The sequence below is a fragment of the Callorhinus ursinus genome, unplaced genomic scaffold (assembly GCF_003265705.2).
Source record: "Callorhinus ursinus isolate GAN/ISIS: 27379988/994484 unplaced genomic scaffold, GSC_fseal_2.0 scaffold10, whole genome shotgun sequence".
NCBI lineage: Eukaryota > Metazoa > Chordata > Mammalia > Carnivora > Otariidae > Callorhinus > Callorhinus ursinus.
Window position 1 is genome coordinate 47,936,061 of NW_027397072.1, and position 18,515 is coordinate 47,954,575.

Here is an 18,515-nt window from a genome sequence, read left to right on the forward strand (position 1 = left end):
GCAAGTAGAGACATGATTTTGAATTTTAATCTGCCTGATGTATAAACCTGTACTCCTAAGGCACGCTGTTCATTCTATCATCAAATGTGAGTTAAAATTTGACATTTTCCCTACCTTGCCACCAGTCAGGTAATTTTTTTCACAAATTCTGTACCAGGCAGTAATCATTATAAAAATAAAATTTTTGAAGCATTTCTTATTTTTAGAGGATGTTAAGATTTAATTTATTTAGCTTAATGACCTAAATAATCAATTTGAGACAGTTGGTATAGTTTTAACATTTGGATCATAGCTTATTATTTTACTACTAATACCCACAAGCTGAGGTGGGATTTGGCTGATATGGTGAAGTATCAATGTGAAAAGGGAATATTTTTGTAAATCAAAATGATTGCTTTAGCCAGATTCATTTTCATAAATATTAAAACCAATATTTACTGGCTTGTATTACTTCTCTCATAGGGCATATCTAAGTTAAAATATTAATGTTGGCAAGGAATTCGTTTATAATGTGGCCTCATTGCCATTTGGCATTTTAAAGTAATTTGAAATATTGAAGTTTTTTGTTGTTATTGTTGTTTTGGGTTTTATTTTTGTTTTGTTTTTTTCTGGAAGACAACAAATGCCTTTAGCATCTGCAGAGTAACTATTGTTTAGAAAACATCTCAGGCTAATTTGACTCAGCTAGAAAGGAGGCTTATGATGTGGCCTGTTTAGCTGGTAAAATTTCTCACTGACTTGGATTTCCCAAACCTAATCACTCAGTATTATTTTTCTATGAAACTGGTTTATAACCAATGGGATTTTTTCCATAAATAATATATGTAAAACCATGAAAACAACTAGCTTCAGGGAATCATTTTTCCTCTTTATTTGCCCAAAACTTGAATGGTATAAATGACATTGTAAGAAGAATTGATAACCAACCTGGTAGAAGTAACCTACCTCAACCGTTTTTCATGTGTCCATTTAGATCTATCCAACTATTAACCTAATTTAATAAATCTTATTCACATCTGACTCATTTGCCTTAAATGATATTATCATCTTAAGCTAATGTATGTAAAGAAATTAATATCTACTTTTTTCTTTAAAATCAATCCTTTATACTGTCTCTAAGCCTCAGTGAAACCAAAAGTATAGTTTTAAAAATATTGCTCCCTATTTTTTGGTATTAATAGTGTTTTTGTTGTTACAATCAATGATGTAAACAAAAATGCCTAAGTACCCCAGGGCTTCTGGCTCACCTAGACTTTTAAAACCCAACTAAATAGGTCAAGACCACTCCATTTATGGTTGAAAGCTCAACACCCTTCCTAGGATATCTGTCATGGCCCCAGGGAGGGGGATATGAAGGCTTACATTCTCCTGGTCATCTGAGCCTCTAGATTTGGTTTCCTCCTGTCGTCTTGCCTGCTGAGCCTATTTCATTTCACCCTTTGCAGGAATGCTGTCACTCTCCCTTAATTTTTCAAGCAAAGCATCAATAATGCAATGTTGTGGCATTTAGTAGATATTTGCTCAAGCTTTGGAAGTAAGTCAGAGGCCTACTTTGCTGCTCAAAGTGAGAAATAATTCCTAAAATAGAATACTAGACTCTGCAGTTTTTAAAGTTACTTGAACATCCCTTCACAGGAAAGTTCTCACTGCTCATCTTTGTCCTTCTGATTGAGCCTGAGCTGTTTTTCTCCTGACCGGGCACCCACCCTTCCCTTCCTCCTTTCTCAGTCCCCCTCGCACCATCTCTTCTGCTGACTGCTCTTTATTTCTCATATAGGCCATGGTATTGCTCTCTTTCTCTTTTTTTTCTTCACTCTTCTTGTATTTAGGTGAGTTTCTTAAATACACTTTCATAACCAAAAGGTTCATTCACAGGTATTTCTAAATTAAAATAAAATAAAATAAAATAAAAGGTCATCTACCTTAGGTCTTTAATCCCAGCAATGCAAAAACAAAATGTATTACCTTCATTTTCTCTTTGCCTTGATTTAGTCACTTACTTTTAGCCAGTTGTTTTTTTATTTAGTTCTACTGATGATTATTTTGGTAGTCTATTTGAAATCCTTTTTGAAGAGTGTGTTATATAAGCTTTACTGCATAAATTGTAGACAGATGGATGATAGATAGAGCTACACACACAGATACATACAATGTTTTATCTTCACTTATTTTCTTATTGCCTGAAGCATCGTACATCAAAGGTCTGACAAACATCTGAATTTCAGAAAAAAACAAGCAATTTGCTTCAGAGTAGTAAATCATATTTTTCAGTGGGATAACCTAAAATTTTAAAAATTATCTTTTCAATGTTCTGAAATCACAATATTTATTAAGCTACATAAGTACCATGTCCCTTCCCTAGTGAATTTTCTTTGGAAATGTTAACAAAATTTACTTATACCCCTGGCCCTTTTTTTGTGGTGCCAACATTGTACCCAGTGCTGAAGCAAGCACATCTAAAGCATAGTTCTTGCCCTAGAACTTTCACTATATAAATAGCTAAAAGAAGAATGCACTGCAATTACTCTGCGTTTGCTTCTAATTGTTCTAATTACCTCACTTCTCTAGAAATATTCATTCCTCAGCTTTGATTTTGTTGCCTTATTGTTTAGAGAGAGAAAGAGCATTTTGTTTTTCTTCACCATAAATGTGTGCTTGTTTGGGGGAGGAAGGGGTCTTTCTTCGGTACTGTATATTAAGCAATGCACTTCCCATAAGATTACTTTTAAAGTCATCAAGGATGTGACATTTATGGTATCAAAATATGAAAGAAGAATTGTGCATGTGGGGTAATGGCAGCACTCACTGCTTTCTATAAAGCACTTTCCATGATGAATTGATTAAATAGGCCAGGAGAAGAGTTAAAGAGATTTCCATGGATCTCATCCAGATAGCATTTTTACCAGCCTGTCTTATGCAGTGCCAGGAAAACTGTAAATAAGTTACTGACCGTTCCTTACAGCAGCTACTCCCAGGCAGTTCACTGTGTTTTTAGCTTATAAGATAAAGGACTTATGGTTTCATCACCATTATTATCATCCGCATCACCTAATGGTCTTCATGCTAAATTCCAGACAAAGCATGATGCCATGTGTTTTACTAAGCATTATCTGGAATACTCACACCAATCTTGAAAGGCAAAATAGTTGTATCTTCACTTAATATATGAGAAAACTGAAATTCAACATTTTAAATTGTGTTTGCAACTCCTTAGAATCATGTTTATTTGCTTCTGCTTAAGACCAGTATTAATTTTTCCTACACTAAGGTATATCCATAGTAAAATGTTGCTATCAAAAACCACATATGATGAAATTCTGCTATTTTAAAATTACTAGACAACACTGAGATGATCAAGTTCAACTTTTATAAATAACTATATTTATAAAAAACTTCATACTATAAAAAGTCAACTAACATTACATTTTTCCATATGTTCACATTTTTTTTAATGTGTGGGATCCATTTTACTCTTCTATACTCCTTTCCCTTTTACACTCTCTTCCACTAATGGCTATATTCTTAAAAGGCACTGAACAACATGCAGGACAGGACTGTGATCCTGGAGAGAAGGAAACACATGCAGTGAACCCCAAGATTGCTCCATCTCTCTGCCTCAGGGCATTTGCTTCCACCAATCCAAGTACAGCCAGAGTCTCCCAAAGCTGAGGACGTAGGCGAAACGGTTCCAAGACACTGAAGGGGGCTAGAATTTGCAAGGCAGCACACTGAAGAGGAGGGGCTGTGCAGGGTGAGAGCAGAGGCAGAAGTATGTGTGGCTATCGACTGCGGATACTAAGCTGGGGCTGAGTTCGATATTTGGAGGGTTGTACTGCACAAACCATAGCAAGGAAGGCTGCCAGGGAGTTGAGAACTGAAAGGTTATATCAAAGGTTGTGTAGTATGGGCGAATGTTGGAGTAAACATAAATAAGTAAACAGAAAAACCATATAATCACATCAATAAATGATAAAAGGTCTCAGCAAAGTAGAAATAAATGAAAATTTTCTCCATATTACAAGAGGAATCAATGAAAAACCTACTGCTAATATTATATTTAATAGTGACTAAATACAAGTTATGTTCACTCTCATCAGTTCTGTTAAATGGTGTACTAAGAGTCCTAGCCTGTGTGATGAGAGGACCAAAAAATAGTAAAAAACATAAAGTCGGAAAAAGGAGTAAAGCTGTTATTTTTTTGCATATAACATGGTCATTTACATAGAAAACCTTAAAAGAATCTATAAAAACTACTATGTGGATTTAGTGAGATCATAGAATACAGAGTCAATATATGAGATCAGTTGTGTTTCCATATACCAGCAACAAATATTTGGAAAATAAATTTTAGGAATAAAATCTCTTTAGAGTACTATCAAAACATCACAATCTAGAAGAGTATCTAAGACAATATGTGCAAAATATCTATACTGAAAATTACAGACCCAGATGAAGAAATTAAAAACTAAAACTATGTTCATGGATTGGAGGACTCAGTATTGTTAAGATGTCCATCTGCCCCAAAATGGCATGTAAATACAATACAACCACTCTCAATATTCCACTAGGCAATCCAGAAGAAAAAGATACACTGAACCTAAAACTTATGTAGAAATTCAAGAATACAGCATAGCCAAGTGATCTTTAAAAAGAAAAACAAAGTTGGAGGATCACACTATCTGAATTAAAGATTTACTATAAAGATATAGTAACTAAGACAGGGTGGTATTGGCATCAGGATAGAAAACTGTGTCATAGGAACAGAATACATATTCTAGAAATAGAGTCACTATTCAACTGATTTTTAATAAAGGTACCAAGTAAATTCAATAAGGAAAGTCTTTTTAACAAATGATGGTGTAACAATTGGATGGATCTACAGGAAATAAAAACAAATCTACACCACTACCTCACACCATTCACAGAAAATAATTTGAGATGTATTATATGCATAAACAGAAAACCCATATACTTTTAGAAGAAAACAAGGTAGAACATCCCCCCGACCTTGGAGTAGATAAAGTCTTCATAAAGTGAACATGAAACATACTAACCACACACACAAAAATAATAAATTAGACTTCATACAAAATTAAAACACTCTACTCATCAAATAATATTGTTAAGAATATTAATACATGTACTACAGACTGAAGAAAATATTTGCATCTCTACGTATCTGATATATTGTATATCCAGAATGTATATGAAACTCTTAAAAAAAAAATAAACTAATTAGAAGATTAAGCAAAGAATTGAGTGGATTTTTTTTAAAAAAAGATTTTATTTATTTATTTGACAGAGAGAGAGAAAGAGAGCATGATCAAGGGGGGAGGAGCAAGGGAGTGGAAGAAGCAGGCTCCCCAGTGAGCAGGGAGCCCAATGCAGGACTTGCTTCCAGGATCCTGGGATCGTGATCTGAGCCAAAGGCTCAGATCTACGGTTAACCGACTGAGCCACCCAGGCACCCTTGAGTGGATATTATAAAAGAGATATATGAATGGCCAAAAAGCACATGAAAACATACTTAACATCATTAGTCATTTGGGAAATGCAAATTTAAACTGTAATGAGAAACCACAACCACTAACATGGTTAAGATTTTTTCACTGATAATAACCAAACTACACTATGGAGCAACCAGAATTCCTATATGTTGCTGCAAAGACTACAAAATGGTATAACCACACTAGAAACTTCTTTGGCGAGTTCTTAAAAAGTTAAACATAATTCTATCCTAGGACCTGGTGATTCCAATTCTCAGTATAAATGCAAGAAATATATAAACATATGCCCACAAAAAGATTTCTCTAAGAATATTCATAGTAAACTTACTCATACTAGTCAACACCATGGAAGCAGCCCAAATGATTATTAAGAGAGAATGGATAAAATCTGTTGCATTTCTGTACACTAAAAAATAACTATCAAAAAGAGAAATTAAGAAAACAATCTCATTTAAAATTGCACCATAAGAATAAAATACCTAGGATTAAATTTAGCCAAACAGAATAAAGACTTGTACATTAAAACCTGTAAGACATTAATGAGATAAATTGCAGATGACACAAATAAATGGACAAATATTCCATGCTAATGTATTGGAAGAGTTGATATTGTTAAAATGTCCACACTTTCCAAAGCAACATACAGATTCAATCCAATCCCTATCAAAATTCCAATGGTATTTTTCACAGAAATAGAACCATCCTACAATTTGTATGTTAACAATAAAGACCCCAAATAGCCAAAGCAGTCGTGAGAAAAAGCAAAGCTAGAAGCATCACATTCCCTGATTCAAATGTTACAAAGCTCTAGTAATCAAAATGGTATGGTATTGGCATAAAAACAGACACACAGATCAATGGAACAAAATAGAGATCCCAGAAATAACCCACATATATATGAACAATTAATTTATAACAAAGGAAGCAAGAATATACAGTGAGGAGGGGTGCCTGGGTGGTTCAGTCGTTAAGCGTCTGCCTTCAGCTCAGGTCATGGTCCCACGGGCCTGGGATCGAGTTCCGCTTCGGGCTCCCTGCTCAGCAGAAGCCTGCTTCTCCCTCCCCCACTCTCCCTGCTTGTGTTCCCTCTCTTGCTGTGTCTCTCTCTCTCTCTCTCAAATAAATAAATAAAATCTTTAAAAAAAAAATACAGTGAGGAAAGAACAGTCTCTTCAATAAATGAAGGTAGAAAAATTGGACAGCCCCATGCAAAAGAATGAAACTGGATCCCTATCTTACACGATACACAAAAATAAACTCAAAATGGATTAAAGACTTGAACGTGAGACCAGAAACCATAAAATTCCTAGAAACATGCTCTGATATAAGTCTTGGCAAAGATTTTCTCGGATTAAACTAGAAAATTCTTAGCACTAAAGGAAGAAGGGCATTGACAGCTGAAAAATGTGACAGTAAAAAATGCTAATATATTGAAGCTCTCCTGGGGAATCAAAGATAACACTGAAAATGTTGGTGAACATTGCACTCCATAGCAAGGTAATGCAATACCTTTCATTCCCTTTCTTATATATGTCTCCAGTTTTTGAATCTGTTCATTTTGTTGTTGCTCGGAAATAAGACATTATTTTTTTAACTGTTAAATTAGTTGTAAAACCGTTCAAATATAAATCTTGACAACAAATGCACTATTTCTCAAATACATAGCTAGAAGAAATGTTTATTCCAAAAAAGTAAAAGGCCACAAGCGCAAAGAAAACAGAGAATTTGAATAGAATTAATGAAGTAGTCTTAATTATAGTGATGAGATGAAACTTACCATGTGGAATGTTTTCTAAAACATAATTCATTTGATTACCATTTCCATTAGCCAAAAATCTCTGCTTTCTTATTTAGCATCAATTTACAGTTGAAACAAAACATTTGACATTTTATATCCAAAAAGGTGTAAAGAGAATAATGTTTCCCAGGAGATGACATAATGATGCTACTCTCTTTTGTAACCAAGAACTTCAAAAAGGAATAAACATTAATTACTATTGCAGTTATTGAGGACCTACCACGTCCCAAACACTGTGCCATGTCAGAAATAGAGAGGTGATGGTAATAAAGTCACAACCTAGGACACAGCCTGGCAGAGAGATACTCTATACTTTATATACGACGTAAAGACTTCAATAGGGCTGTGTTCAAACTATTGTGGAATGCCTTCGAATCTATGTTTTAATTTCAGAATTTTTTTGCAGGAAAACATTCAAAAGGAAACCATCTCTTTAAAGGTCCAAAATACACATTCATAAAGATTTCTATTTTAGTATCTACAAAGAAATTGAAAACAGGGGTGCCTGGGTGGCTCAGTCGGTTAAGTAGCTGCCTTCCGCTCAGGTCATGATCCCATTGAGCCCCACCTCAGGCTCCCTGCTCAGCGGGAAGCCTGTCTCTCTCTCTCTCCCTCTGCCTGCCTCTCTGCCTGCTTGTGCGCTCTCTCTCTCTGTCAAATAAATAAATAAAGTCTTAAAAAAAAAAAAAAGAAATTGAGGGGTGCCCGGGTGGCTCAGTCAATTAAGCATCTGCCTTCGACTCAGGTCATGATCCAGGGGTCCTGGGATCGAGTCCCACATCGGGCTCCCTGCTCCGCGGGAAGCCTGCTTCTCCCTCTCCCACTCCCCCCGCTTGTGTTCCCTCTCTCGCTGTGTCACTCTATGTCAAATAAATAAATAAAATCTTTAAAAAAAAAAAGAAATTGAAAACAATCAAGGTGTCCAAAGATAGTAATTGTTACATGAGTTTTGATACATCTATGCCATGAAATAATATGCAAGAATTAAACAACAAATATATCATAGTTTACCAACATCCCTGGCTTAGGGTAAGACATTTTACTTATTCCTATGTCTCATTTTTTCCATCAAAAATAGCCCCCAAATATTTTCTGCACTGTTCTTACAGATGTGGGGGATGAATGAAAACTAGCATGTAAATATAAGCCCAAAAGGACCCAATACTAAAAATTTCAACACCCACAATTTTAATAAAATAGGAAGTTAGTAAGTGAAATCATGTCCTCTTTATCACAAAATTCTACATTCCTAGGCTTAAGAATAAACTTACCATTTTTATGATTAGAAGACTGGTAAAAACAATATAGTAAAAAACAAAGCCTGTTCTATTCCTGTGGGGTATTCCTACGCTGACTTTTCAAACTGAAGAGGTTTTTATAAGCATTTTCAGTTCACCCCCATACAGACACCTAAAGTAGGGAGATATGGTATCCATTGCCCTGGTTTGCACATAATGATCCTACATTTTTCTCATGAGAACACTTCAGACTCCATTTTCATTATGACACCCACTTCATAATTCTTGTTTTAGCTCATATTATGGGAAAAGCAAAATATACAAACCTACTTCAATCTCACTTTAGTTTATAGAACAAAGGACCCAAAGAAGCATAAATACATAACGCAAAGTGCTGGCAGTTTCTCTGCCACAGTTCTGGTCACCTCTTAATAAAATGGCAGAAGTGGGATTTATTCCGACTTCAGACAACAGAAAATAAAAGGATATTCTTCGGTTCGAGTGGAGTCCCCACTGCGTTCAGAATGGCCATTTAATTAGATAGTCCTTCCTTTCGACTTTAGCCCATTATCCCTAGCCCTGTTCATGTTGCTGCATTAAACAGGAGTCTGCCCTTTTCAAAAGAATTAGTAGATTTTTTTTAAGAATTAGTAGATTATTTTTATTAGTTAATGAGTGTGAAGTTTGCAATAGTAAAAGATCAAAAAAAATGATGTTCCAAAAAGGTTTATTCAATATTCCTTAAAATAATACTATGTAATAATCAAATGTTATCACACCCAGTTGGTAAAGGTCAGGCAGTCATCTAAGAAAACTGCGCCCTCCGCCCCAGCTTAGTTTGGACTGACAAAAAAAGGTTTGTCTCCCACATGCCCTATAAACCTGCTCTGGTTCACTACTGGTCTCCCTCTTTTGTGCCCTGATGATTGATAGGAGTGACATCCAATCACTTGTCCTTTCTTTTCTGGGACTCTGAGAAATGAGGGTCACTATTTTCTAACAGAAATATTATAAAGTAACAAGCAGAAAGCAAATAGAAAATTTCACCATATACAAAATTGAGATTAAAGATGATCTTTTCCTTGATCCCTTCTTTTCTTGTAGCTCAAGAAATAACCTCTTGGGAAGAGACTAGTCTAAGCTTTGCTCTTTCAGTTAAACAAGTCTGTAAAATCCCCAAATAGAGCGAGCATCACAACGGCGTAAATCAGAGAAAAGTGTGCTAGGCCTGCTTCTGCAGGATTCCCTAGGAGTGTCCCAGTCCTTCAGATTCACACGACCTAGTGTCGTGACAGCGTGGTCCGCTACCAGAGAGAGATTAAAGATTCTTCAGGCACAGTGCTCTAGTTTATAAGATCGAATGTGAATACTTCCAAAACTCTCCTGCATCGAATTAAATAGTATTTCCTATCTATGTTTTTCTGGAAAGGCCATGGTCTTAGGAATATTCAATTTCTCCCTCTCCCCCATACCACAAATCACCAGATCCTTTAGCTTTTGCATTATAAACATATTTTAAATCAATCCACTTTTCTCAGGCACCTTCATCATATCCCTGTTCAGGCTCTGATCAATACCCGGGCTGCTGAGATAATGGATCTCATGTCTAACGGCAACATCTTCTAAACCAGTGTCCATACAATCACCCCCCACAGAGAATGTCAGAGTCTTTCCATACCATAGACACTCTTAAAACCTGCCAAAGTCTCCATATTTCTTTCAGAACAAAGTCCATGTGCCTCATCATAGTGGAACCACAAATTCAGAGACCAAAGCCACCCCCGGGGCTGGGGCAGGGCTCTGGGGTCAGAGGGACTTTCATTCTAGGCCCTGCTCTGCCATACACTTGGCCCGGGTAGTATAGGCACTCTCTACCTATAGGACTGATGGGAAGGTTTGCTCAAACACTCTACCTATGGCATCTCCTCACAGTAGCCGGTGACAAAGTAAGCTTTCAAGAAATATTAGCTCATTATTATTATCATTAACTCTACTTTGATAAAAAAATCCATGTGGGGCTTTTTAATGGATTTTTTGGGTTTGTCTTCACCTACTATTTTCTTCCTTTCTTCTCTCTCCATTCAAGGAACTTGCAAATTATTTCTTCTTCCCAGCCTGCATCATGCCCCTTTGTGGTCATGTGCCCCCTGTGCTATTTCCTCAGAGGCAGGGAGGTGTATGGTGGTCAGGAAAAAACAATTTTCTGGCCAGTCTCTCAACGTAAGTCTAAGCCTCAGGACAATTTATGTGTGGTTGAACAAAGCTTTAGGATACCTGCAAGAAGTGTTCCCTGCAGTCTAAACAGAAACTCTATCTGGGGTAGTGGATGAAAGACCAGAAGAGAGAGTTTTGTGGATCCCTGGGGCAGCAAGGACCTGGCTCTGCTTTCTGTCTGCCTCCTGAAAAACTGGCAAGACCCAAGTGGGCAACAGCTGCTCACCACATTGAGAGAGAGTGAGAGAGAGTGAGAGAGAGAGAGAGAGGTGCCCCAGCGCCCACGCAGTGTTTAGCTCACAGCACATGATCAATAGTTATTGACTGAGATATAACTGAAGTGAGCTATTGCCACTGGTGATGGATAAACTAGACACAGAGCTGGACCTGTGGCAGACCATTTCCTAAGGATCCCTTCTCTTACTTCTTGAATTAGACATTTTACCCCTAATATCCATATCTTTCTCCCCCACTCATAAGCCTCCGTGGATATTGGAGCGGTGAGGTAAAAATTGCCACCCTAGAACAGGTGTTCCCATATTCTTAAATCACACTTACTTGGGACAAGATGAGTTACCAAAAACAGATTGCTATTTTAATGACGCTCATCACAGTCATGACTGGCTCAGGGCTTTCAAATCTCCTCCCTCAACTGCAGCAAATTTAGAAAGCCTGCATTTTTTTAAAGTATTCTAAAAGATTCAACAGTTTTCTCCATGTAATCAGAGACACTAATTATCAAGCCTATTTCAGATAAAGTAGTAGTTAATGCCAATTTATCAAGATGGGAAATGAATCTGATTTTATTTCTATTGAGACTGCCCAAAGGCAGGTGGCTTAAGGCAAGTATATTTAGTTTAATGAGACTCGAGGGGATAAACAGTCTAAGTTTGAGCACCCTCATTATGCATCAGCAAATACACTGACCTGCCTGTTGCAAGAATTCAATTTATATTTACATAAACATGGCCATAGCCAGTCCACTGGTGTGAGTGTAAGATATCCGAGCTCCCTTCTCCAGATGGAATTTGTGCGATCCTACGCCAATATTTGTTATCTCGAGCTTAATATGGAAGTAATTTCTGGTCTAAATGCTTCTTTTAAGCCATTTCACAAAACTATTATTTTCTAATTTTCAGGGATAGAAAGGAGTCTAGAGTGACTCAATTTCTAAGTATTTTATACTTTATTCATTAACAAGTTCCCATCATAAAATTGTCAAGGATTTACTATTAAGAAGATTCAACGCTGCCTAATCCAGAGCCCCTAAAAAATGCAGATGAATGCAAGAAAACATTAACCCATCATTGCAGTGCCCAGAAGAAATATTTTGGCAGGTCAGTCATCTGCGGTTCATTGCACTTATACCAGTAAACTGAGGTTAATCAGGGAGAAAAGACCAGAATGAATAAACACACATGAAACATCTGGAATTCATTCTTAAAGGATTGTGTCTAAAAGAAAAGATATCACAGGAAGTCAACTCAAACTGAATTTGGGGGCCAAGCCCTGCATGCCTGGTACCTCCTTTTCCTACCCCCTACCCCAGTTCCCAAGGTCTCACTATGATTTGGAAGAACACAGATGGGAAATCACTGCCAAAAAAATTCAATCAAATTATTACACGTAAGTAAATGGTATACAGTTCAAAGGCGGGGTGGAGAGAAGGAAAAAGAAAAAGGAAGGAGGAGAGGGAGGGAAAGAGTGAGAGAAAGAAGAGGAATTTGAGAAATCTAGTTCTATTCTCAGGCACATGCATTTATTTCACTTCTTGATCCCGTTGAAGTTAAGTGTAGCTATGTAATTTGCTTTGACTAGTGGAATGATGGGTGGTTATTTTCCTTTGTGTTTGTGAGAGCTAGTGTGAATATGCCATGCTCTCTTTCCCTCTTTCATAGTCGCTAGAAACACTCCTGATGATGGTTGCCCAGCAGCATGGAGCATGAGTGAAGATAATGCAAAGAACCCCAGCTGACCTGTGGTGGACATGGGGGATGAGCAAGAAATAAGCCTTTTCTAGTTAGACCATGGAAGCTATTTATTACCCCAGCATAACCTACTCTACCTTTATTGATATAAATGAGTGACAGTAGTGGGATACAACTACAACCATTAGTCCTTACATCTGTGTCACTGCATTAGGGTTCAAGGGTGGGATTTGAGGAAACTAATACTGGAGACTGAAAAAAAAATGGTGGTCTGCCTTATGAAGAGGCTGAACATTGGATAAATTGTCACCTGTAGTTCTTGGAAGGCAGAACATGCTCCCAACAAACTGGTGACTCTAGGAGATAAGGGCAGAAAACAAAATGTTGGTAGCATGTGTGATGGTTGCTGCAGGCTCTGTTTGGAAAAGTAACAGAAGCAAAAGATAATTTCAGAAAATAATCAATCAGTTTGTAAGCACAGAATTAATGGGGACACAGAGTTCACAAACTCAGAGATTCACAGAGTTCAAAGAGGCAACTGTTTTTCAATCCAAAACTGGTGGTGGAGTGAGGGGTATGCTGAGAATGTTCTGAGGGAGAAATTCTATTAAATCCCAGGATCAAGTCAAGGGTATGGCCACTATCCCCTTATTCAAATTTCTCAATTCCTTAAGTTCTACCAATATAAAGATCACACAAAGGATGTGGCACCAGTAAGCCCTTTAATTTGACAAAGTGGTTAAGAGACAAGTGACTAAGTGTAGCTTTCTCTCTAGAGCTCAATAAACTCAAGCTACCCACGATGAAGTCACAGAAGACAGAGAGATCAAGAGTGAGGGTGTAAAGATGCATCACAAACTCATAAGATGATATGTCTAAAAAAGAACTCTGAGTATCTGTGGGTCTTTACATCAAAAGGAATGACCACTAGACATGAGGAACTGCTATGGTCTGAATGTTTGTGTCTTCCCCAAATTCATATGTTGAAGCCTTAATCCCCAGTGTAATGGTATTTGGAGGTGGAGCCTCTGGGAGGTAATTAGAGGATGGAGCTCCCAGGATGGGATTAGTGTCCTTAAAAGTAGGGATGAGAGAGCATATTCTGTCTCTCTGTTATGTGATTATACAGCAAGGAGGCAGTTGTCTACAAACCAGGAAGAGGGCCCTCACCAGTCACCAAATCTGCCAGAATCTTAATCTTGGGCTTCCCGGCCTCCAGAACTATGGGAAATACATGTCTGTTGTTTAGGCCACCCAGTCTATGGTTTTCTTCTTACAGCAGCCTGAACTAAGACAGATACAGACTAGTCCACATTAGCCAGACATCCTAAACTTTGAGCTAAATAATGCAAAGAGCTACAACTTGTGAGTTCTGCCTCTTGAGGAGGGTATTGAGATACAGCAGACCAGAGACTCCAGCTGGCTGAGATGGATATATACTGAAAGGATGAAATAAACCATTATGTTTTAATACTCCAAGTTACTTGGGGTGTCTTTAACCACAGAATAACCTAACTCATCCTGATATAGAAATAAACAAATATTTCTTAATGTTGGAATATGAAAGATAAGCTTTTACTTCATATGCATTTGTGCTTCTTTTCAAATGAACATATATTAGTCACATAACAAAATAAGACAAAGTTTAAAAATCATCACTTTTATAACAGCATTAGATATAAAATAACATGAATAAAATTTTTATGAATTTACATAAATATAAAAAGTTATCAAAAATAACTTTTTTTTAATATATACTACCAGGATAATAGTTAACTAATTGGAAGCAAAAAGAGAAAGAAAGGGAAAAAAAGTTAATACTCTACTCTCACCCAAAGAAAATAAATTCTTGAAGTCCTGACATCAACCAAAGTAACTTTACTTTTATTTCTGTTAATTATTGGAATCGGGGTAATGCCAATAGTAAACAATAGCATAGCTCTTACTATGAGCAGAGTACTGCTCTTAGTGCCTGACACACATTAAGTCATTAATCCCAACAACAATCCTATCCACTGAGTTATTACTATCTATTACCACTCCTGCTTCACATATAAAGAAACTAAAAAACAGAGAAGCTAAATATATTACCCAAGTTTACACAGCTAAAAAGTGAAAGATGCAAATTGACTTCAGGATCTGTGATCTTAACTACTATGCCTATATTGCCTCTCAGATCATCTGGGTTAATGGTTCATTAGGATAATATTCATTTGAAAAAGCTTTCTGTGTCTAAAATTGTTGGAGAAATCTCTTTTATAACGTTTTACTCTTATTTACTATTTTCACAAGCAAAATAGAAAAATGAATATGTTGATAGTAGTGAAAAGTAGCATATGACTTTAATAAAATTGAGAAAAATATGGAAATCATTAAGTGTAACAAATTGTTAAATCTGAATCCTCAATTGGAAGCAAATTGGACCTTTGAATTTAAGCCAACCATCTGTGGGTTCAACTATGAACAAAAAATGACAGAATGAAAGAACGTCTTGGAAATGTAGAAAACATTTTATTGCTAGTTGGACCTCAAAAGAGAGATACTAAAACTTCTGGAAAAATGGGAGAGGACATATGAATTTGCATAATTCCACCCCCGAGACAGGTTGAAATTAACAAAAGGGTTCAAATAAAGGGAAGGATGAAACAAAGAAATGGCTGCAACTTATGTTACAGCTTGGGAGAATCTGTACAGAAGGGGTCTTTACCTCTGTTGGATGAAGCTTCTGAGCGAAGTGTCAGATCAGCCAGATCTCTATCCTGTGGCCAGTTTTGTAACTGACCCCCTCCTTGTCGCTGTCTTATATGTCCATGAACACCAAGTCCCCTATCCCTCACGCACACAGAGCTTTCTACTTCTACCTGGTTTCCTAGGTGCTACAGGGAACATTTGCTGCTTTGGGGAAACTTCTTTCCCATTCAGCCACCACTGCCCCCCAATTTATGTAGCTATCCTTGCTGTGAGCCTTCCAGCACAGGCTCCATTCAATTCATCTTTAATCCCTTCCAGGCATAGTTTTTCTGCTAGGCTAGGACAGATACTTGCTGCGGTGCAGACATCTCTCCAGAAGCATCTGCTGCTGATGTAGGAAATGTTGGAGCCACGAGAGAGTTCTTGAGAAATCTTTGGTGCAAAAAACTGATTTTATGAAAGCATGGGGACAGGACCCATAGGCAGAAAGAGCTGCTGCACCGGGGTCGTGAGGAGTGGCTGATTCTGTACTTTCAAGTTGGGAGGGTTTGGGGATAGCCTAAGTCTCTAAAGAATTTTGGGCGCAAAGTTTCCGGGACCTTGAGGGGGCTAGCTATTGTTAGGAAAAGGTCATTTATTACTGTCTAGTAAAACCCTACCCATGAGACCCTTCCGATATATGTTAGTGGGCCATATGCTTGGAGGATGATTGTCAACATATATCTTGGGGGTTTAGAGATAAAGGAAGTTTCCAAAGGAATTTTTATATGTTAAAATAGACTTCCAGGACCCTGGAGGTCGGGATAATGTTAAGCTAAGATTGCCTTGTGCCCTGAGCAAAGTATTAACATCAAGGCAACTGAGTTCCTAGTGTCACTCTGCCTGTTTCAAGGACTTGTCAATGGGCTGTAAGTAGTAAGGAAATTTAATTTTTCTTCTGCCTTTGTTTCCCACATCACTACCATCCTAGATATCGTTCCCCATATCAAACTACAGTTTGTTCATATAATGCAGGATTTCTTTTATATGAGTCCCACAAGCCAAACTCCTTTAAAGGGAGGGGGATTAATACTATTACTGCTAATGATAATAATAACAGTAATAATAGTGCTAATAAAGATATTATTTACCCTAGATTCCATTAATTAGTAATAGATGCAGGCTGGGACTCAGATCACCGCCCCCCCCTCAGTTCATGTGTCCAATATGCTATTGTCCCTATTGGTTAACAGGCCCCATTTGCACCACGTCAGAAATTCCTGAGTGCTTTTTTTTGTATAGCAGCCTCCTCAGATTACAGAAATGATACAAACTCTTCTCTATTTGCAATGTTTCCTACATCAGAATCTGAGGTAAGGAGAGGGGCAGAGGGACAGAAGATGCTGATGCTCAGCTGCTCTCTTATTTGCTGAAAGATTTCACTGTGCACTGTTGATTTTGATGGCAAATATACACTTTTCTTAGCTCTGTCTAGACACAAATAAATCAAGAGCAACATTTACTCTAAATCTACAATCACTCAAATAGTATCTTCTATTCTCAGCTTTCAGTCTTCTACTTGGAATGTTTCTAAAATTTTTCACTTCTGTTAGGGTGAATTGCTCCCCAGAGGCTAAATAAATGAAAAAAATAAGGACTCCCCAGAGCTGTCTGCCTTTCAAGATTAAGTACATCAAGTTTGGGGTCAGAGTTGGAGGTGTTTCTTTATTTTTAAAATAACATTATTGAGTTGAATATTTCCTGAGTGAGTTCATGTTCATTATAGGAAACGCAGGGGTAGAAACAATGCCATGCCAAGGATCTGAAGAATATTCAAGGCAGCAATATAACAAAGGAATATGAATGAATATTCTACAGTCCCCGAGGTTTTCAGATCTCTCTGTAACTGGGACCATGTGAGATTGCTTAGTTTTCCACTGTGATCAAATTATGTTTTCATTTCAGTCATGCCCTGGAAAGTAATTAAAAATTTTTGATTTGTGGGGCACCTGGGTGGCTCAGTCCTTAAGCGTCTGCCTTCGGTTCAGGTCATGATCCCAGGGTCCTGGGATCGAGCCCCGCATCGGGCTCCCTGCTCGGCGGGGAGCCTGCTTCTCCCTCTCCCACTCCCGCTGCTTGTGTTCCCTCTCTCGCTGTGTCTCTCCATCAAGCAAATAAATAAAATCTTTAAAAAAAATTTTTTTTGATTTGTCATGTTAAAATAATCACATTAAAAATATTAGAATTTTTCTTCTAAAATGTACATGTGGAATGTATGCTCTATTCTTCATTTCTTCTTTTCTAATCTCTTTCTTCTAACATTTATACCCAGTTGACTTACTCCTTCTCCCATTCACTATTCATTAGCTACCATTTGAAATGGAGCTGTTAAAAAAAAATATCCCTAAAAGGCATATCTAAATGTGGTTCCTTAGTAAACACATTGTCAAACATTTTTTCTGGATGCCTGCCCCAAATAAACTGATAACCTGATAAATGGAAGCAAACAGGTGGGGTCAGCTGTGGTGAGCACCTATGTAGGAAGGGAACTTGTTATTTCAAAGAGTCTAATGGAGAAATCTATTACGACAGCCAATAAATGAATGATCCCTTTTGTGACATTTACTATTGGGAATATGTTTCAAGATGTGTTCTTGGCATATTAAAAATGCAAAAATTTAGTAAATTGTGGGTGTTCTCTGTTTTGCTCACAGATTACCCATTAATATCTTGTGGGGAATATTGGCAAAGACCTTCATGTTTTCAGCCTTTTTCAAATAATAATGTATCGGGAGTTTCTTTTCCAAATCCTCAGGAGGTAAAGCAACATATAAATTGAAATTCTCATTATCAAAGGCATTCTCATTTCAGACTAGTCTGTCAAGGGACCATTGTCCTAATTTACATGCCGCCAAAAGCTGCACATCTATGTGGTGCTGTCTGCGGTGTTTAGTTTTACAGTGAGAGAATTTCTATGGCTGGATTTGCCACTAAAGTTGAAAGGTTAATGGTATCGACTGAATGAGATGAGAGGAATTTCATCTGACTGCATTGTAATAAAAATGAGTTACTATTTCATCTAACACTCTGATTGTTAGAAATAAAGAACTTTCTTCTATAGAAAGTAGAAAGAAAGAAGAAAGAAAGAAGGAAAGAAAGA